Source organism: Hevea brasiliensis, chromosome 5, assembly GCF_030052815.1.
Source record: "Hevea brasiliensis isolate MT/VB/25A 57/8 chromosome 5, ASM3005281v1, whole genome shotgun sequence".
Classification (NCBI taxonomy): domain Eukaryota; kingdom Viridiplantae; phylum Streptophyta; class Magnoliopsida; order Malpighiales; family Euphorbiaceae; genus Hevea; species Hevea brasiliensis.
Window position 1 is genome coordinate 67,283,472 of NC_079497.1, and position 22,705 is coordinate 67,306,176.

The following is a 22,705-nucleotide window of genomic DNA, read 5'->3' on the forward strand; positions in this document are numbered from 1 at the left end:
ATATGTGATCATTTGTAATGGAGGTGCAATCAGTTGGAAGAGTTCCAAACAGAGCACGACTGCAGATTCCACTATAGAGGCTGAGTATATTCTTTGCATCGGATCTCGCAAAGGAAGTCGCTTTGGATAAAGAAGTTCGTGACAGAACTTGCAGTAGTTCCTTCCATTGAGTTAGCAGTTCCACTACACTGTGACAACAATGGAGCAGTCATACAAGCTAAGGAACCAAGGTTTCACCAGAAATCCAAATACATACAAAGGCGCAACCACATTATCAGAGAAATAGTTGGGCGAGGCGATGTAGCCAGGCAAAAAATAGCATCAACTGAAAATCCAGCTAATTCATTCACTAAGCCTTTGTCACAAGCTCAGTTAGACCGACATCTTAAGAAGATAGGTCTAAGATATTGTAATGAATGGCTCTAGTATTATGGGAGATTGTTAGTAGTATGCCCTACAGCATATCATTTAGTATGTATCTTGTACATATTTTTATTAATAAAATGTATTTTCACTTTTCCGTTTGCATAATATATTTATGTGTAATAGAAAAAGTCCATTGATATTTTGTTAGAAATATTATTCTTAAGTTGTTAAGAATATGAGTGATAATATTTCTAGCACAAGGTATCATAAATAGGTTCACAATCGAGGATACTTCATAATAAGGACATGACTTATCCAGAAAGATTGTATTCATATTCGTTCCCAAGTTATTTATATGAGATATAAATAAGATGGAATGGTGAGTCTCATGCCATATAACAAACATGATAGGCACTTATAAATGATAAGTAGGCCGAACCAGTGACACTTATGACAAGCACATGGAGTTTACTCTTGTCAATGTTTTGTCATAAATCATATCAGTGCTTATAATCTTTAGACCTGAGATAGCACAGTTATCTTGTATATAAGTAGTTTGAGTTTGATACTGCTTTCATACTTGTACTGTGTATGGGTATATGGGCATGTGTTAGCTCCTACTAGTTATATATGGAGGTAGGTGTTGATCAAGATGGAATCTGTTCCTCTAAGTAAATAGAGATAAAATCCTATGTTCATTTAATTGTTCTTGATGTTTCAAGTTCCTAGCCAGGACAGATAGATTTATTCAGAATAGAGTTTCTGATCAGAAAATCATTTTAATCAAGAACTGGAATTAAAAGAAAACATAATATTCATAGCAAATGGAGTTTGACATAAACCATGACTCCAGCTTGAGTTGGGATTTTGTAACAGAGAGATTCTAGTGCATGGTAACATATGATTATAGGTTCATTTAAGGTAAACCTTATTACTAATTGGGTGGCCATGGAATGCGATGCTAGGTGTTAACCATGGTCTATGAGGTTCATAAAATGATTTAGAGAAATCATTTATGGTAAGAAAGAGTTATGATGATATTAAGAGTTGATATCATGTCTCATTGCCAATTAGTGATGAGGCTAGTAAGTCACACACATACACAAGTTATCACCTATTTAAATGTGATTTAATTAATTAATTAAAGAGTTTAATTGATTAATTAAATAGGTTTGGTTTGCAATTAAATTGCAAAGTCAATAGCATGACTTGAAACCAAATCTAGATTATTGGATGTATAGTATAAGTTAAATTTATATTTGAAGTGTTTAAATATGAATTTAATTAATGAGAAATTAATTAATAGAGATTAATTAATTAATTTATATTTGATATAAATTGATTAGAAGAAGAAAAATAATTATTTTGGATTAAGAACTCAAAATTAAGACACAGGGGCATTTTGGTCATTTCATAGTGTGACACGTGGCACCATGAGATGGTAACACATGGCATAACACATAAGCTTGCCAAATTTTTTTTTTAATCATGTAAAATGATTAAAATAAAGATTAAATATAGGTTTGACACTTGGTACAATGTGATTGGGTCACTTAAACCTAGAGCTAATCAAAGGGTGACATGTGGCAAGGGTTTAATGTGTTAACCTAGCTATATAAGTGTTGTTATGAAAAAGAAAAAAAAAAACCAGCAGCCACTCCTCTCCTTTTTCACGCCATTTTGAGGCTCTCCATCTATTCTTCTTCATCTCTCATCAATTCAAAGAGATTAGCCATCAATCTCTTGAATTAAGAACACTAGAAATTGTTTCTAGTGTCCTGTTTACATCTCTAATCTCTTAAAAGGCAGAACTTGAATTTATAATTAATAGAAAAAGCTTTAGAAGCTATTCAAGGGCTGCCATAGGTTTTCTTGGTGTGGACAAACTAGAGGGACAACATTTGTTGTCCTGAAGACAAATCTCAAAGGCGCAGACACGCTGCAGTGCATCAGGAGGTTAGTGTAATCGTTCTTGATTTAATTTAGGGTTCTAAAATTAATCTGATTAATTTTAAAATCTTAAATGGCAAGTACAGATCCAAAAACATATTAAAAGAGTTTTAATATGTTGTTTATCATTGAAATCAAATAGATAAAAATAAATCTTGCATGATGCATGTGACCCTGGATGAAAATTTTTGAATTCAATGGTATAAACTTGTGTTTTTCACGCTTTTGTTCCTTCAGGCCCTCCATTGGGGTAATTATTTTAATAAATTTTAAATAGTTGTATATGATGCAATTAATTTAAGAGATTTTCTTAAAAATAATTGTTAAGCATGAGATGTTGTAAATATGTAAATGGTTTGGTGGCCAATATTAGATGTACCTGAGGATATTAAAATTATTTGCATAATTACTGGCTCAATTGGATTAACTTAACTAATGCAGGATAAGTCAATAATGGATGTACCTGAGATTTTGAGCATTAGGGGCTAGGTAAAGGATTGAACCTCACATGAGATGTGATGGGCAAGGAGTTGTTCACTTATAGTTTATTGTAATTCCAATAATGGATGTACCTGAGGATGATCAATAGAATTATAAGAATTCAATCACCCATTAGAAATCCATCCAATTATGATTTCCGATTTCTACTTTAGAAGTGTAGGATTCGCTAAGTTAGTGGGAGGACCAATTTGATTAAAAGACCATAATTATTTCGGTTAATTATATGATACATTTACTAATTAATCAAAGTTATTTTCTACAGTTAATTTTCTGATAATAATGAGCACAAAACAACCACCACCATCCAATATCCTTGCAAGCATACTTGATCGCAATAGGTTGACAGGACCTAATCTGTTTGATTGGCTAAGAAATCTAAAACTTGTCCTGAACCTTGAACATATAGGATATGTTCTAGACTCAAATGTTCCTGGTCCCTTACCTCTAAACGGCACCCAAGAGGAATATGAAACTTTGGACAAGTGGAAGGAGTATGATATGAGAGCTAAGTGTTACATGCTTGCTTCCATGAGTAATGAGTTACAGAAGCAGCATGAGAATATACAGAGTGCAAGTGAGATCCTCCTTCACCTACAAGAGTTATATGGTGAGCATAGCAGGAATGCTAGGTATGAGATATCTAGGCAGCTATTTCGCATGAGGTTGTATAAGGGACAGAATGTTGGGGATCATGTTCTGTAACACCCCTATTTGCATAGCCTGGTATGTTTCACTGTTCCAGTGATCGGAGCCGATCCGGACAATTAAAGAGATTAGAACCACATTTAAGACAACTAGATAAGCCTTGAAAACAAATAATTAGTAATTGCTAAATAGTTAAGTATAAATAAGAAAAATAGAACATAAGAAGTTAAACGAGCCGAGAGTCATAGTGATGGGTGACCTTCTCAGGTATGACTGCGAGGTCAATCTAAACTCAAATTTCGAACCATAAAATGTGACGCCACGGTCCTTAAGACCATTGCGAACACAATGGAAAAGAGAAAATTACGAAAAAGAATTGTTAAGCTAGTCAAATAATTAGGTCAGGAAGTCAGAAGAAATATTAAATTATTTTCAAACCGGGTTGAAACCAGCGAGGGGCAATTTGGTCAATTCACCCCTAGAGCTTACTCCTGACCTAACTGTCTAATAAAATTGGAGAAAAGAAAATTTTGGGATCAAGAATTAAATTAAAGAAACAAGGAAAAATAAAAAGAAAAGAAAAGAAAAAACAACTTTATTTACATCACCTTAGCTTTCCATTATGATGTCATAAATTAAATTAAAATTTTCCCACAAAATTAGACCAAGTCAAAATCAATTTTAAAGACTTAAAAATACATTAAAAAGCAAAAAAAAAAACCAGATCTCCTTCTTCAAAATTTGGCCACCCTTCTCTCCCTCACTTCACCATTGGAGAAAACTCCATTAAAGCTTGAAACCAAGCTTCTTCCAACCACCTAACCCCACTTTGTCCCCATATTCTTCCATAAAAACTTGTTAACCTGACTTGAGAAGAAGATTGATCACAAAAGAAAGAAGAAAAGAAGAAGGAAACTGAAGATTTAGCATCCAAGTTGAGATTAGTGATTTAAGTTGAAAAATTTAGTTTATTAGTTATGTTTATAGCTTAACTCACTTAGAAATAAACTTACAATAAAATGAAAATAATTGTTGGAGAACTAATCATGGATTTTGGTCAGCTAGGGTTTGCTATGGTAATTCATGAATTTGATTAGATTAAAAGTATAGGCAAGCTTGTATGAATGTGGAGGTGATGTTGATATGCTTAGATTTGGTTAAATGTAACAACTAGTGTAGTTAGGGTTTGGCACCTAGGGTTTAGAGGCAAAAATGTGAGAAATTGTTAAATGATGTGTTTGACCTATTTTGAGATGAGAAATGGTCATTTGAGACCAATTGGAGTATGTTAGAAGTGTTGGAACCAAATGCAAATTCGGGTTGCTTAGGGTCATGCTGCAGGTAGCAGGACCAAGGTCCCTTTGAGGGACCAAAACTGAAAATTTACAAGTCTAATTGGTATGATACCAATTGGGAATAAAAATAGACACAAAATGACACAATTTTTATTTAGGAATCATGCCCAAAAAGTGACCAAAACCTAGTAAACAAATTGACCAAATCCGGATTTTTGCAGTCTGACCTGTACAAAAATGACCAAATGAACAGTGTTTGTTCATTTGGCCATAACATGGGCTAGGCAAGTCTAAATGACCTGAAATTTTACCAGTGGATAGCTGAGATATAGACCTAAAACTTTCCTGGAGAACACAAACCCAAATTATGCACTTAACCAAGTCATTTGGCCACCCAAAATTGGTGACCTAAAACTGCCAGAATCAGTTTGGTGCCCAGAAATCTAGGTTAAGTCCAATCCTGCAGCCATGATTCAGATGGCTATAACTTGAGCTAAAAAAGTCCAAATGGAGTGATTCAAAAAGGAGAATAAAGTTAAGACAATAGGAAACATTTTCTATGAAGAAAGTTTTGCCAAATTCTAACAGAAAAATGACCAATGGAACAGTGCAACTTAAGACACCAAAACTGAAAATTTACAAATTTGCCTTAAGGAATTAGAATTTGAGTAAACAACCGAAACCAACAAATTTAGTTATCAAAATGGTATGTGGATGAAGTTGGAATTTCCATACATATTAAGCCTTAGAAAGTCAACAAATTGACTTGAATAGTGTAGTGAATAGTAACCCCGAAACACAAATTTTAAAGAACGTCAAGTTTAGCACATTAGACCTAAGTAAAAGTGAAATTATATTTATTTTTGGATTTATGTTAAGTTATGATGCTGAAACACTATGAAATTGTGTGTTTCAATGGAAAAGAATACCGGGAAGGAACCCGAAATGTCGAGTCAAGGCCAAAAAGGCAACTCATATAAGGTTTGTGCATAACGTAGAATCTTTGTAAATTCTCTTTTGTATATTGTTTTGAATAATTTGAAATATTGAATTGTGACATCATTGTGATGAAATGTTTATTATGTTTTTTAGTAAATTGTTGAAAGTTATTTGTGTATATTTGAGATGGCATAAATGTTTAGTAAATTGTTAAGGTAAGTTTTGAAACCATAGTGTCATGACCATATATTTGAACACCTCACTAGCATGACTAGTGGGGGTAATTAGTTTTGAATTTTGATTCCTTCTCTGGCTGAAGTGTTGAGGTGTGTGCCAGTAGAAGAAGAAATTGAATAGATATCCATATATTTGAGCTAGCTAGCCTTGTGATGTGACTTCTCCTTAGCCTCTGGCTATTGAGATTATATTTGTTTCGAATGACATGATATAACTGTGGGTTTTATGAAATTGGTTTTGATACTTTGAAATGAACTTGTTTGGATTAAAATCTCATAATTCATGTTTTGTATTAAATTCTCATGTTTAGTCCAATTTTTGAATAAATGTAATTTAAATTCTGCATAAAGATTATTTTAGTATGTTGTGCACCACTGAGTCCTAGTACTCAGCGATGGCTGTTATTGCTGTCGCAGATATAAAGACTAGAGGAGCAGCAGATTGAGCTGCTGAGGATTGAGCTACTTGCCTTGAAGCTATCGGGTATAATTTATACCCTGACTGTAAAAATTTATTTTGATGTATGTAATGTATGTAAATGTATGGACATGTAAAATTGATCTTGAGCAGCTTGTATAAAGTTTGTAATAAATTTTAGTTTGAATTTCTTTTAATGTAAATTTTTGTAATAATATATATAAATTGTTTTATCTTTAATGAAATATGAATGGAAATATTTTGTTTTAAATTGAATGAAATTGTTAAATGGTAGTTTGATGATTGTTGAATATTGGAATTGTGGATTTGAATTTTTGGAGATTGATAAATGATGTTGAAATTGATTGTGAATTTGAAGAAGTGGTTGAAATAAATAATTGGAAGTGCTTTTTACAAGAATTTGAAGAACTGTTTTCTCAAAATACAGACGGCACTCTACCGAAATTTCTGCAAAATTTACGGAAAAATAAAATGGGACAAAAATTTTTACTAGTTTTAAATCTTCGAATAAATGATTTTAATACCTATTAGAAAATGCTCACCACTTATAAAAGTAAGAAAATTGTTTTAAAATCCTTTGTAGGATACTTAAAGAGTTATTGGTAGGTGAAGTTCGGTAGTTCATTAGATATTCTACGGGATCATGTTATGCCTTACAGAGGGGTAAGGTGTGACATGTCCACAAGATGATTCGACTAATTGAGCAACTAGAACATCTTAACTTTAACATGGATTTCCAACTACAAACGAATTTGATCCTTCAGTTCCTTCCTGAGTCTTTTGGGAATTTTGTGACAAATTTTCATATGACTAAACAGGAATGCACCTTGGCTGGTTTACTCAACATGTTGTTATTGCCCAAAAGAATATGCCGGGCAATAAAGGAAAAGAAGTAGCTTTGACTGCATCTTCTTTTGCTGGAAAGTCCAATAAGAAGAAGGGCAATAAGAAAAAGAAACCTCAAATTCCTGGTCCTTCCAAGTAGATAGCTAAACAGACAGGGAAGACCAAAGCTGATAAAGGCAAAAGGAAAGTGTTTCCACTGCTATAATGAAGGGCACAGGAATAGGAACTGCCCAGAGTATAGCCAATAATAGAAGCTTGCAGTAACGAGATGTTAGATTCCGGATTGGCAATGGCTCAACTGTTGAAGCCTTAGCCATAGGATCTAAATCTTTATAAATGTGTGGACATGTTTTGTACTTAAATAAGGTTATGCATGTACCTAATGCCTTTTAAGAACATCATTTCTATATCTAGTTTGACTAGAGATGATTATGAACTTCAGTTCATAAATGATGTTTGCAATATTTATTTTGGAAATAAATATGTTGGCTTGGGTTATATGCATGATGGACTTTATTATCTAGATAATAATGTTAAATACAAATCTAATGCATGCAATCTAAAAGAATGCAATGCCATGATGAAAATCAACTCAAGTTCAAAATATATTTGGCACTTAAGGTTAGGTCATGTTGCAGAAGATATGATTGCAAAGCTGGGAAAAATGAGGATTTTATCCTCATTGGGTTTTGGACCTACTCTAACTTGTGAATCCTGCCTTTAGAGCAAAATGACTAGATCGCCCTTTGTTGGACAAGAACTAAGAGCTGAAAATATTTTAGAGCTAATACATAGTGATGTATGTGGTCCATTTAAAGAAATGGATAGAGGTGGTTTTCATTATTTTATTACCTTTACTGATGATAAATCAAGATTTGGGTATTTGTATTTGATGAAATACAAACATAAATCCTTTGAAAAGTTCAAAGAATTTAAATCTGAAGTAGAAAATCGAATAGGAAAAAGTATTAAAGCTCTTCGATCAGATTGTAAAGGTAAATACTTGAGTACTAAATTTGATGAATACTTGAGAGAGCATGGCATTGTTTCCCAACTGACTCCTCCAGGAACATCACAGCTGAATGGTGTATCTGAAAGGAGAAATCATACCCTATTGGATATGGTACATAGTATGATAAGCTATACTGATATGCCAATTTCCTTTTGGGGATTTATATTAGAATTAGCTTTCTATATTCTAAATAGGATTCCATTAAAATCAGTATCTTTCACACCTTATGAGATATGGCATGGAAGAAAACCAAGTCTTAAGCATGTTAAGATTTGGGCTTGTTCAGCTTATATATATATAAAAAAAAAAAAAAAAAAAAAAAACCTAAACACTGATAAATTGGAAACCATATCAGAAAAGGGTCGATTTGTTGGATATCCAAAAGATAATTTTGGATATTATTTTTATTTGCCTACATCATAAAAGGTTGTGATAAGTAGAGTTGCCACATTTCTTGAACAACAGTTTGTTCAAGAAGGAGGCAAAGGAAGGCAAATAGGGTTGTAATTGGAGAATTCTGGCCAACCAACAGATCAGATGGATATAGATCCATCTAGTCAACCTACACCCGCTGATGAAACATCTACAGCTGTTCCTCGTAGAAAAGCCAGGGTATCTCACCCACCAGTGAGATATGGTTTCCTTTATGAAGGAGAACAAGAGTTGTCTACTCATGAAGAAATAGATCATGGAGATGATCCACTTACCTATGAAGAAGCCATATCAGATATAGACTCTTCAAAATGGATTGATGCTATGAAATTTAGATTGATTTCATGTATAAGAATCAAGTTTGGGATCTTGTTGACCCACCTGAAGGTATTGTACCTATAAGGAACAAATGGATTTTCAAGAAGAAAATTAGTTCTGATGGAAAGGTAGAGACCTATAAGGCAAGGCTAGTAGCGAAAGGGTTTTGCCAAAGGCAAGGAATCGACTATGAGGAGACTTTCTCACCTGTTGCCATGCTTAAATCAGTTAGGATTCTATTAGCAATAGCTGCATACTATGATTATGAGATTTGGCAGATGGATGTCAAAATAGCTTTTCTCAATGGATACATTCAAGAAAACATTTTTATGGAACAACCTAGGGGTTTTGAATCCCAAGATGGTTCCAAGGTATGCAAGCTAAAGTGATCCATTTATGGGTTGAAACAAGCTTTGAGGAGTTGGAACATTCGTTTTGATGAAGCCATTAAATCATTTGGTTTTATCAAAAATGAGGATGAGCCATGTGTATATAAGAAGGTTAGTGACAGTGCTATCACTTTCCTTGTCTTATATGTGGATGACATACTATTGATGGGTAATGACACAGGTATGTTGACAACTGTAAAGGTATGGTTGTCAAATACATTCTCCATGAAAGACTTAGGGGAGGCAGCCTATATTCTTGGGATTCGCATCTATAGAGATAGAGCGGAAAGAATAATTGGTTTATCCTAAAGTCTATACTTGGAAAAGGTGTTAAAGAGGTTTAACATGCTTGATTCCAAGAGAGGATTGTTGCCAGTGAGACATGGTATCCACCTTTCTAAAGAGATGTCTCCAAAGACACCTGAAGAAAGAGATAAAATGACCAGGATTCCATATGCTTCGGCTATTGGAAGTTTAATGTATGCAATGTTGTGTACTAGGCCGGATATCGCATATGCTGTTAGTTTGACTAGTAGGTATCAATCCAATCCAAGTTTGGAACACTGGATAGCTGTCAAGAATATCCTTAAGTACTTGAGAAGAACTAAAGATTTATTCTTGATTTATGGAGGTAGAGACTTGCAATTGGATGGTTATACTGATTCTGATTTCCAATCAGATATCGATGATAGAAAGTCTACCTCTTGGTATGTGTTCATTTGTAATGGAGGTGCAGTCAGTTGGAAGAGTTCCAAACAGAGCACGACTGCAGATTCCACTACCGAGGCTGAGTATATTGCTGCATCAGATGCTGCAAAGGAAGCTATTTGGATAAAGAAGTTCATGATAGAATTTGCAGTAGTTCCTTCCATTGAGTCAGTAGTTTCACTTCACTGTGACAATAATGGAGCAGTCATACAGGCTAAGGAAGCCCGGTCTGACAAAAAATCCGAACACATAGAACAGTGCTACCACATTATCAGAGAAATGGTTGGACGAGGCGATGTTACCATGCAGAAAATAGCATCAGCTGAAAATCCAGCTGATTCGTTCACTAAGCCTTTGTCACAAGCTCAGTTAGACCGACATCCTAAGAAGATGGGTCTAAGGTATTGTAATCAATGGCTCTAGTGCTAGTGGGAGATTGTTAGTAGTATGCCCTAGAGCCTATCATTTAGTATGTACTTAATAAAAGGCATTTTCACTTTTCCATTTACATAATATATTTATGAGTAATAGAAAAGGTCTATTGATATTTTGTTAGAAATTCTATTCTTAAGTTGTTAAGAATATGAGTGAAAGTATTTCTAGCACAAAGTTTCATAAATTGGTTCACAATCAAGGACACTTCACAATAAGGACATGACTTATCCAGAAAGATTGTATTCATGTTTGTTCCCAAGCTATTTATATGAGATATAAATAAGATGGAATGGTGAGTCTCATGCCATATAACAAACATGATAGGCACTTATACATGATAAGTGGGTCGAACCAATGACATTTATGACGAGCACATGGAGTTTACTCTTATCAATGTATTGTCATAAATTATATCGGTGCATATAATCTTTAGATCTGAGATAGCACAGTTATCTTGTATATAGGTGGTTTGATTTTGACACTGCTTTCATTCTTGTACTGTGTATGGGTATATGGGCATGTGTTGGCTCCTACTAGTTATATATAGAGGTAGGTGTTGATCAAGTTGGAATATGTTCCTCTAAGTAAATAGGGATAAAATCCTATGTTCATTTAATTGTTCTTGATGTTTCAAGTTCCTAGCCAGGACAGATAGATTTAATCAGAAAAGAGTTTCTAATGAAAAAAATCTTTTTAATCAAGAGCTGGAATTAAAAGAGAACATAATATTCATAGCAAATGGGATTTGATATAAACCATGACTCTAGCTCGAATTGGGATTTTGTAATAGAGAGATTCTGGAGCATAGCAACATATGATTATAGGTTCATTTAAGGTAAACCTTATTACTGATTGGGTGGCCATGGCATGCTATGCTAGGTGTTAACTATGGTCTATGAGGTGCAAAAAATGATTTAGAGAAATCATTTATGGTAAGAAAGAGTTTTGATGATATCAAGAGTTGATATCATATCTCATTGCCAATTAGTGATGAGCCTAGTAAGTCACACACATACACAAGTAATCAGCAAATTAAATATGATTTAATTAATTAATTAAAGAGTTTAATTGATTAATTAAATAGATTTGGTTTGCAATTAGATTGCAAACTCCCTAGTATGGCTTGAAACCAAATCTAAGTTATTGGATGTATAGTATAAGTTAAATTTATATTTAAAGTATTTAAATATGAATTTAATTAATGAGAAATTAATTAATATAGATTGATTAATTAATTTATTTTTGATATAAATTAATTAGAAGAAGAGAAATAATTATTTTTGGTTGAGAACTCAAAATTAAGTCACAGGGGTATTTTGGTCATTTCACAGGGTGACATGTGGCACCATGAGATGGTGACACATGGCACTACACATAAGCTTGCCATTTGTCTTTTAATCATTTAAGATAATCATAGTCAAGATTAAATATAGGTTTGACTCGTGGCACAATGTGATTGGTTTAATTAAACCTAGAGCTAATCAAAAGGTGACACGTGGCAAGGGTTTTAAGTGGTGACCTAGCTATATAAGTGTAAGGATGAAAGAACAAAAACATAAGCTGCTGATTGTCAAAGGTGCCGCTGCCCCTTGGCTTCCTCTCCCTCTCTTCTTCTTCATCTCTCATCATTTCAAAGAGATTAGCAAACAATCTCTTAAATTAAAAATACTAGAAATTGTTTCTAGTGTCTTGTTTACATCAGTAATCTCTTAAAAGGAAAAACTTGATTTTCTAATTTATAGAAAAAGCTTTAGAAGTTGTTCAAGGGCTGCTATAGGTGATCTTGGTGTGGACAAGCTAGAGAGACAACATCTGGTATCCTAAAGACGCATCCCAAAGGTGCCGAACACACTGGAGTGCATCAAGAGGTTAGTGCACTTGTTCTTGATCTAATCTAGGGTTCTAAAATTAATCTGATTAATTCTAAAATCTTAAATGGCAAATTCAAATCCAAAAACATATTAAAAGAGTTTTAATATGTATTTTATCATTGAAATGAAATAGATAAAAATAAATCTTGCATTATACATGTGACCCTAGATGAAAATTTTTGAATTCAATGATATAAACTTGTGTTTTTCATGCCTTTGCTCCTTCACCAGTGTCTATTGTGTCGGACAGAAACCGAAGGTTCACTTCTAGATTCTGGGGTAGTCTCCAAAAAGCCCTAGGGACTAGATTGAACTTCAGTACAGCATTCCATCCGTAGACAGACGGCCAATATGAAAGGATCATTCAGATTTTGGAGGATATGCTTCGGGCTTGTGTGATTGAGTTTGAAGGGAGTTGTGACACACACTTGCCTTTAATTGAATTTGCTTACAACAACAGTTATCAGTCAAGCATTGGGATGCCTCCATACGAAGCACTTTATGGCAGAAAGTGTAAAACTCCCTTATGATGGAATGAAGTGGGCGAGAGGAAGTTGATTGGACCTAAATTAGTGCAGCAAATGAAAGAAAAGGTTAAGCTCATTAGAAACAGACTCAAAGTTGCAACGGATAGACAGAAGTCCTACATTGACCTAAAGAGAAGAGATATTTAGTTTAGTGTGGGTGACAAGGTGTTCCTGAAAGTTTCCCCATGGAAGAGAATCATGAGGTTTGGTAGAAAGGGGAAACTAAGTCCTCGCTTCATTGGGTCGTATGAGGTTCTGGAAAGAGTGGGTCCATTGGCATATAGACTTGCATTGCCTTTGGAGTTGGAAAAGATTCACAATGTCTTCCATGTCTCCATGTTGAGGAGGTACAGATCAGACCCCTCTCACATTTTGCCAGTAGAGGAGATTGAAGTGAATCCATACCTGACATATGATGAAGAGCCCATAAAGATCTTGGCATATGAGGTAAAACAGCTAAGGAACAAACAGATACCTCTAGTCAAAGTACTGTGGAACCATCATTCAGGCCAGGAGGCTACATGGGAGCATGAGGAAGACATGAGGAGACAGCACCCACAACTATTCAGAGATTAAGACCAGGTAAATTTTGAGGATGAAATTTATTTTTAAAGAGGGGAGAATTGTAACACCCCGAACCTTCGAGTTATGAATAGTACAATTTTTGGTCCGTGACTAGTACTATTCAAAGATACCTTGAGGACCAAAATAAAGGAGAAATTAATTGAGATAGACACAATAAAAATTTAAATGATCCAAAAATTTAAGGACTCATTGGGTATTGTTAAATAGGAGGATTATGACCCAATGAGGGGGCATTTTGGTCAATTCACCTCAAGAGTTGACTTTTGACCAAATTGTTAATTAAATTAAATGAAATCAATGAATTGAATTATAGGGTAAATTTGAAGAAAATTTTAAGGAATAAAAACTTAAAATTTCATTTCCATTATGACAAAATTAAAATTTATGACTTATGGGCTTTTGACAATTAAATTTAAGTATTTAATTAAAGGAAATAATAAGTATAAAAGGAACTCTTCTTCCTTTCTCTCCCCCATAGAATTGCCATCCCATATTCTCTCCCTCTCCCTCTCTTTTATTTCTTCTTTCTTTACTCTTCCACTCACAATCTCTCCCAACCCATGATCTCCCCACTTGTCCTCCATGGGTTTTCCATCTAATTGGTAGAGAACATCAAATTAATCTTTGATTTAGAGATTAAAAGCATGGGGAATCAAGAGATTAGAAGAATAAGATTTGAAAGAGATTGAAAGTGGGAAAAATCATCAAGTGAGGTAAGCTCTCTCTTTCATGCTTGATTTACCAAGTATGCTTTAAATAAAGTTTGGGTGTGATGAAATAACATGAGAAATTGAAAGGAAACATGTATGGAAATCTAAACTAGGGTTTTGGCCAACTTAGGGAAAATTAGGGTTTTGATGTATTTTAGTTAAATTGATGATAAATCTAAGTTAAATTGAAGTAGTATGCATGATTAGGAGTAGTAAGATTTCATGGGATTGCATAAATTGAATTATGGAAGATTAGGGTCATGGAGAAATTAGGTTTTGGTGCTAGATAGTAAAATTGGTGTGTGTAATGTTAAATTATAGTCATTTGAGGTTTATTTAGTTTGAATTGACATTGGGTTGATGAATGGAAGTATTGAAATGGTAGGATTAGGGAAAATAGCAAACTTTGGTATTTGAAAATTTTGGAGTTTGTGTTAGAAAGTGCCATTGATGTGTCAATGCTAAATTATAGTCATTTTGGGTGAATTAAATGTGAATTGAGGTTGGTTAGTGGGAATAATTGAAGAAATGAAAATTTGAACCTAAGGCAGAATTTGTACACTGAGTTCAGTGTGTTTGATAGCCCATAATTTGAGCTACACAACTTCAATTGGTATGAAACCAATTGGGAATGAAACTTAAGACATAGGGCTAGAATTATCATGAAGAGACCCAACCCAGAAACTGCCCAGAAATTGCCTAAAACTTGGCTTGAACTTAGAGACAAAATTCTGGAACCTACAGAATTTGACCATATAAACAGTAAACTTTGCATGGCCATAACTCTCTCTAGAAAACTCTGATTTAGGTTGTCGACACCATATTTTGGCCGATCCCTAGAATCAATAAAAATTCTTCTTTGAACAGCTAATCTCGTTTCTGATCCCTCTTTAGGCGGTCACATTTCCGATCTCTCCTCACAAAAATTGAATTAATGCAGAGTCCTCATATTCATTAAGCCTCGCCGATCTCTCAAATCATTTACCGACCTCTCAAACCCGTTGTCGAATTTCCGGACCTGTCAAGTATATTCCTGATCGCTGTTGATAAATAAAATGAACTGGCACTAGATCTTTTCCTACCAGTTTTATTGCCGACTCCTTTTCTAAGATTAAGAGCTAAAGTTTGGGTTCGGTTTAACGAGGGTTCCGATCTTAAGTGTTCAAGTTAAATTTTCAATTTTAACCAAGTCCCGTTCAGCATTTCTCCCCCACCGATCTCATGCTTATTGTGCTTTCCGATCTTTTATACTTAGATTAATAATGGCATTTAGTTCATGTTTCGCTATGCTCATACAATCAAATACTTAGGCAAATTCGAAGATTTTCCAATCACATCCATTCGTTGAACAAAAGAGATATTCCATTTCATTTCATAATTTGTACAAGTTATTCGGCTGGGGGATCACCCCCAGCCTGATTTACATTCTGCTCACTCTCTCTCTTCCTCGCCCACCTCCTCACTATCTTCACCATCGCCCGGGAGCCAGTTAGTACATCCAAGAAAAGTCCTCTTCAGGATAGCGCTTTTGAAGTTCGGCCAAGAGATCCTTATGAGCATTCACATAGGCTCCGGCTATTCCCGACACCATCTCTTCATCCTTTTCCTTGAGCTCTTTTTCTTTCTCCGAAAGCTCCTTATCCTTCGCGTTAAGCTCCTCTACAAGTTGAGCGACCTGAGCAGCTTCGTTGGCCTGAAGTGCCCGGATTTCTCTGAGAGCCCGTTCACTTTCAGCCAAGTCACGAGACCTTTCGGCCAGCTGGTCTTCATGGTACTTCGCCCGTCCCTTGACTTGAGATATATAATCTCGAGCGGATGAGAGTTGGGATCGGAGGGAAGTCAATTCCTGATTTTTCTTCCCAACCTCCTTACCTGACGCCGAATCTTTTCGAATCATGGTCCAGTTCACCGCACACTCCACGCTTAGGCTCATGGTTCGAGTCAAGATATCATCGAGACCATTCAGGATAGCTGTCCGATCCTCTTGAAAGAAGATGGTAGATCCCGTGACTTTGGCAAAATCGGAGTTCTCCCTAACAGGTTGTTCTTCAAGCGATCAAGATTCGAGCGCCACGAGAAGAGGTCCTCCCGTAAGATTGAGAAGGCTCCTTCCGTGCTTGGAATAATCGAGAGAGGCGGGGTCGCTCTTCCGATCTAGGAGGAGATCCGACAGCCTCAATGGTCGGCGGACCCAAGGTTGAGGCGGGTCTCTTTGTATCTCCCTGTGTTCGTGGATCGGTGTTTGAAGACGCCCAACGCTTCATCTCCTTTACCTTCCGGAGATCTCTCTTCCTTCTTCCGCTTCCTAGAACCCTCACCACCCGCCATACCGCATGCGTAAAAGAGGTTAGTGAGATCGCTAAGGTCCCGAATCGAGATATAGAAAATACCAATGCCGAGGTCGAGAGCGAAGTTCGCGATCTCACGGTGATCGATTGCATGGTCCAATGGTGCGATTCGGCATCACCGCATTTGGACAGAATATTTTAGAGTGGTGGCGACTTTTCAGCTCCATCACTATCAAGCTTTCCTCTTGACTCGTGGTAAAGTGCTTGAGCAGGGGCCCTCGTACCACCAGCTACGTGGAAATTCCTCAAAGCAGCTCTGATCTTTGCTACTCAGAATGAAGAAACGGTTCTTCCAATACATAATGGCTGAGGGCAGATAGCAAAAGAGTCCGAAATGAGGCTTCGCCTGAAAGAACCAGAGTTCGACATCCTTTCGGCGAGTTAGTATAAGCAGCTCGGCGAACACCTTAGCCGTAGGTCAGATTCCCTTATCTCGGCATAGACCTCGGAAAGCTACCAAGATCCACCACGAGTAGGGGTGGATTTGAACAATGGATGCTCGGTGAAGTAATAGGAACTCCTTATAGAAATCGGCTAGAGGGAACCTCGATCGGCCTTTAATCGTTCCTCGTACACCATGACCATGTCATTCTCTTCAAAAGAGTGATCGACACGAAGATCGCCATGGCACTTGATCACCATATGAATCGGGACAAATATTGTATTCTTGAACAAATGATTGCAGATCGGATTCTCAAGAACCGACGGAAGCTCGCTATAGGAAGGGTCTCTCTCCTTGAAGGTGGTGCAAGCCTTGATGGTATGACCACCCGACTTGGAGCAGAGACCCTAGGGGTTTAGGTTGCACGCTGGGCCCGATCGCTTCTTCTTCATCGACGATGACCATGAGAACTGAATGGAAGGAGGGCTCGCCGATCTCTGACCTTCGGCACCGATGATTTTTAAAAGAAACAAAGAACTTAAACTAAAAGAGGATTAAAGCCCTTACCGAGTCCGATCGGCGGAAGAGCCGGAGAAAAGGAGAGAACTTTGAAGTTGTGAGCAGGGGATTTAAAATTGAATGAGAGAACAATCACAACCCACCCACCCCTATTTATACTAGTCCGAGCATTTAATGCTCATGAGGTTCTAGGCAGCATCAATTGGTGGGACTCGACAAATGTTTCGACACTTTTCTCAAATATCCGAATGTTCTGAGATCGGTTAATTGGAGATCGGCATAATAAGTTAAATATTTTGAATAAAGGATCAGTTAAGTGTCATTCAGGTAAAGAACCAGATCGGATAACCACATTAGAGATCGGAAAAATAATCAATGCAAAAATAATAAGATGATAACCGACAAAATAAAGTCTTTATTTTCAAAAGATCGGATTACATCATTTGGGCGATCTCTAGGGATCGGATTACACTAACATTGGATCACATCATTTCTGTGATCTCTAGGGATCGGACTACAATAAAGGTCTAACTACATCATTTGGGCAATCTCTAGAGATCTGATTACATTTCAGGATTACATCATTTGGGCGATCTCTAGAGACCGGTGGAACATCCTATCTAAAAGGCCTATGTCAAAGCCTAGTCTTGTGGCTGAATCAAAAGATGTGTTCGATCAGGAGACCGGCTATTGACATCGGACAGATGTACAGCTCAGATGGGGTGATTATGACTCCCATGAAGATGAGAGACATCGTCACCGATGTTACCACTCGAAACCGACCCGCTGTCGGAACACCCAATGTGGAGGAAAGAAGGTGTCGGAACACCCAATGCGGTGAGAAGCCAAATGAACTCAGTTGAGCGACTCGAGATCGGTACAACTGAGGTCTGCAATACAGATCGGTCAAATCCAGTTCTCTCACCATTGTAAGTTAAGGTCATGCGATCACCGGGATCATAAATTTTCAGTCGGTAAGTAAAGAAGTTCATCGGAAAAAGATCAAAGCCACGATTATAGCGTAACTTCCACCGAGCAAATAGAACAGGGAAAGTAAGAAAAGAAGAGGAAAGTCGATGAAGAAAATGTCTCCGCGACGGTATATATAGGGGAAATGGGCATTTAATGTCGAGCGGAAAACGGCGGACGCCGAGAATCGAGATGTAATTAATGCTTGGACCGAATCCGCATCGATCAAGGGATAAAAGAGATCGGAGATAGGAGATCAGCATGAGAGTTCGAATAGGAGCTAGGGAGGGATCGGAAGACAAAAAGAATAAGACAAATTCCAATAACCGCCGAATCAGAGCCGAGGTAGTTAAAGCGTGGCGACGAGATCTCCACCGCACGCCTAAGAATCGCCCGCACGCCGACAGTGCCGTGGTATGTCATGACAATCCTTTACATCCCAATCTCCACCGTTGATCTCACTTGTAAGGATGAATCCGAACCCTTGGATCAAAAGAGAAGACGACAATACCAGCGTTTTCACTCTTAGCCCTCGGATCGTTCGGACAAGAGGATTCAAGACCGCCGATTAAAAGAGGAAAAGGACAAATATTCGAGAAGCGATCTCACCATTCGTTTTGATTCTCTTTAATTCTGAACATCCGATCATGTACTTCAAAATCTTGACCCTCCATCTCCTCAAAATAAATCCCGACCCTTCATGGGGAGCACCCGATTCCTATAAATACCGCATGAAAACTGCTCAAGGACGGACAAAAAATATAGACAAGAGGTCGCTATTATCGTGGAGGAACTCAAACTTCATTCGATTTGTTACTCATTGCTTTGTAGTGATCAAAAGACTTTTGAAACTAGTTTTCAGGAGTGTTTTCTTGAAAAGATTTTGAATCTGGAACTCTACATTTCAGTTTGTTCATTATCTGGTCATACTCTCGTCATCTCTGCTTTCTTTTCCTCTGCTCAAGCTCAACTTCCTTCCACCGGTTCTTACCTGTTACCTTTTAGCTAAAGCATCTCTCGGTTTCACAGACATCAACTCTCAGTGGTGATCAATCCGCCATCTTCATCACTATTTACCACCTCACGCTTATTTCAATATATTTGGCTCCTCACGGTAAGAGTTCATGTTCTTGTTTTATTAAGTATTTGCGTTTACTTTTCGCACTTTCTTTGTTCTCTTTACGTCTGCGGTTTTCTTTAAGTTTATTCTAAGCAAAAATCTCAAAGAACGTTACTCTCGAATTATCTCTTTAGTGATCGGTCCATCATTTCGTCAATTTTCGTCATTTAGAATCGAGCTTTTAGCTCCTAGTAGCGTGTAAGTGGTCGTGCAAAATATAGGTATCTGCAACTTAAGGGCCTCTTTTAAAGAGAAAGCTTGAATAACATGTCGGAAAATAGCCAAACTATTAGGTGACGTGAACGGAATTCGCAAGATACCATGAAGAGGAATAAAACCAAAATAAACTAGGCAGCAGATCGGACATTAATAGGTATGCGTGAAATGACTACATGGAAGGTCGGTAAATCAAGTTTAGTATTACCCATTTAGTCATAGGGTATCAAGAAACCTTATCTCAGCATTTTTGAATGCGAAACCTTAGTTTTAGGTTCTTGTGACATGTAGCCGAAATTGAAATTGGGATCGGCAAAGCCCCTTCCAGCTCTGCTAATCCGAAAGAGATCGGAGGAGAGTTCTTATCTGGTCTCAGCTTAAAATTTTAATAAATACTTAAAAGAGGTCGGAGGAGAGTTCTTATCCGACCTCAATTCAAAATTTTTAATAAATATTTAAAAGAGATCGGAGGAGAGTTCTTATCCGGTCTCAGCTTAAAATTTTAATAAATGCTTAATAGAGATTGGAGGAGAGTTCTTATCTGGTCTCTGCTTAAAATTTTAATGAATACTTAAAAGAGGTCGGAGGAGAGTTCTTATCCGATCCCAAATTAAAATCTCTAATAAATATTTAATAGGGATCGGAAGAGAGTCCTTATCCGATCCCCAACCAAAATTTTAATGAATATCTAAAAGAGGATCGGAGGAGAGTTCTTATCCGATCTTCTAAATTAAATTTTAAATAAAACATTCCTGTTCAAGTAAAATTAACATGCAAAAGTAATTCACTAAGGTTGTCTCATTTACTTATGTATCTGGGTGATCCTAATCAGTGAAAAATCAAACATTCCTTTCACCAAAAGGACTAACATTCCCATCCGAGCCCTTCTAACTAATCTATAAAGGACGCAAAATTAAGTCTACCTACCCTTATTAAGGGACGAGGTGGGGTGCCTAACACCTTCCCCACCCGTTTACGGACCCCGAACCTAGAATCTCTGTCTTGAAGTGGTTTCATTCTTTATTTATCTTCTCAAATGGTTTTCTTTAGTTCCCCTCAAAACTAAGGTGGCGACTCCTCACTCTTTCCCACTTCGGTGAGTGATCGTCCGGGCGACCGCAAAATCCCATTGCGACAGCTTGGCGACTCCACTGGGGAAAAGCTATTGACCCAACCCCAGTCTAGAGGTCCAAAAGTAGGCTTAATTTTTGTCCGATCAAATTATATTTAGGGGGCTCACTCGGCGATGTCTTGTATGCTAATTATTATTGCTACTAACTATTTTGTTTTGCCTGTTCTATCTCCTACAGTGCTCTTCATTTCAAAGGAAAAGAAAAAAAAAAGAAAAAATGGAAAAATAAAATCCCCCTAAATTGGGAAGAGGTAAAAGTGTCCCTTCACACACTAAACACTTACACAATGTCCTCACACACTATGGTCCTAACCCGGGCTTTCTCACCCTTTTAGGAAAGTAGGAGGGGGTCATGTAGCGTGCAGTGGGTTTTACCCGTTAGTATCCGTGAAGGCTTCGCTCAAATTTAAACTTGTTCTATTTACCGTGATACCCGTGGAATTTTCCGACAATATCATGGGGGTAGAATGGGGCTCTCTTGTTCTGATGGGGGCAATTTGGGAACCTGTGGCTATTAGAAAAATTAGATCTGAGCTAAACCGTCACGATAGTGAAAGCCGTAGTAAAGCGCCTCATAAGATAGAACTATCCGGATAGGTAGCGCTTACCCGGTGTTAGGAGTCTCCCTACTATAGGACAAAGGGGCATACTTACTCTTACCTATTACGCTTTAATTTCCTTTTGTTCATTTCTTTTCGGTAATCTTGAATCCTACTAAACGCCTACACATTTTCCTACTTTGATAAATGTGTATGTGTCACCCAATCAACAGATGATTCAAAATTACCCTAATTTGTCTTACTAACAAATTTTCCAGCGTTACCAAACCAAGAGTCCGTATAAGGATAGGCATCATTTTTATCATGGCATCCTTGAGTCGATCGGCAGGAGAGGCTCGGATGCTAAACTTTGGTCCAAATCAGCTCATTGGTCGGTACACTCGCAAAACGATGTTTCCGAGGCACACATTAGCTCAATACCTTCACTGGATCTGGACAAAATAGAGGACAAAATGAACAACCTCGAGGGTCTGTCTAATATATGGAGGTTGCTTCCCGACCAGTCAAGGTACGATTTGAAGAGAAGTACGGAAAGATTGCAACTTTATTGCAAGTCAAGTTCCAAATCCCTGCATTAAAAGCCATGTTGACGGTTTGGAATCCTCAGTACGGAGTGTTCTCTTTCAATGACATTGATACGGCCCCCACTATGGAGGAATATCGGGCATTCTTTGGGGATCCCATACTCATTGCGAGCGGATCTACTTACACCTCGAGCATAGGCGGACACGAAGCGGTTGGCACATACGTTGGGTTCTCCCGGAGAAGTAAAGTCCGTGAAAGCGATCAAAGGAACACGCATGGATGGCATTGGGCGTACCTTGAAGCGGTTAGATCATCACCTCCAAGAGAAAGCGGTGGGATCAAGCTTCCGTAGCACTCGCCTTGGGAATCTATGGTCCGATCCTGTTCCCGGAGCCATTGGGGATCATCACTTGCGGTCAAATGGAGGTATTTTGGGACAAGAGGAAGGCGAGGATCAATCCGATCTGGCAATCCTTGCCGAAACCTTGTTAACCCTAACTTACTGCAGACAACAGGGGAAAGGGTCCATTAAGTGTTGCTCTCAGTTATTATACCTCTGGACTATCAGTCACATGTGTCCTATGGAGACAAAAGGATTGACTTGGTACCTTGACCAGCCTCCCATTGAGAAGATGATCCGGTTAGTGATCAGTTCGAAGAATGAAAAACAGTGGCGGGAACGGATTCTGAGTTTCAATAGCCATGATTACTGTTGGAGGAAGCTGTGGAC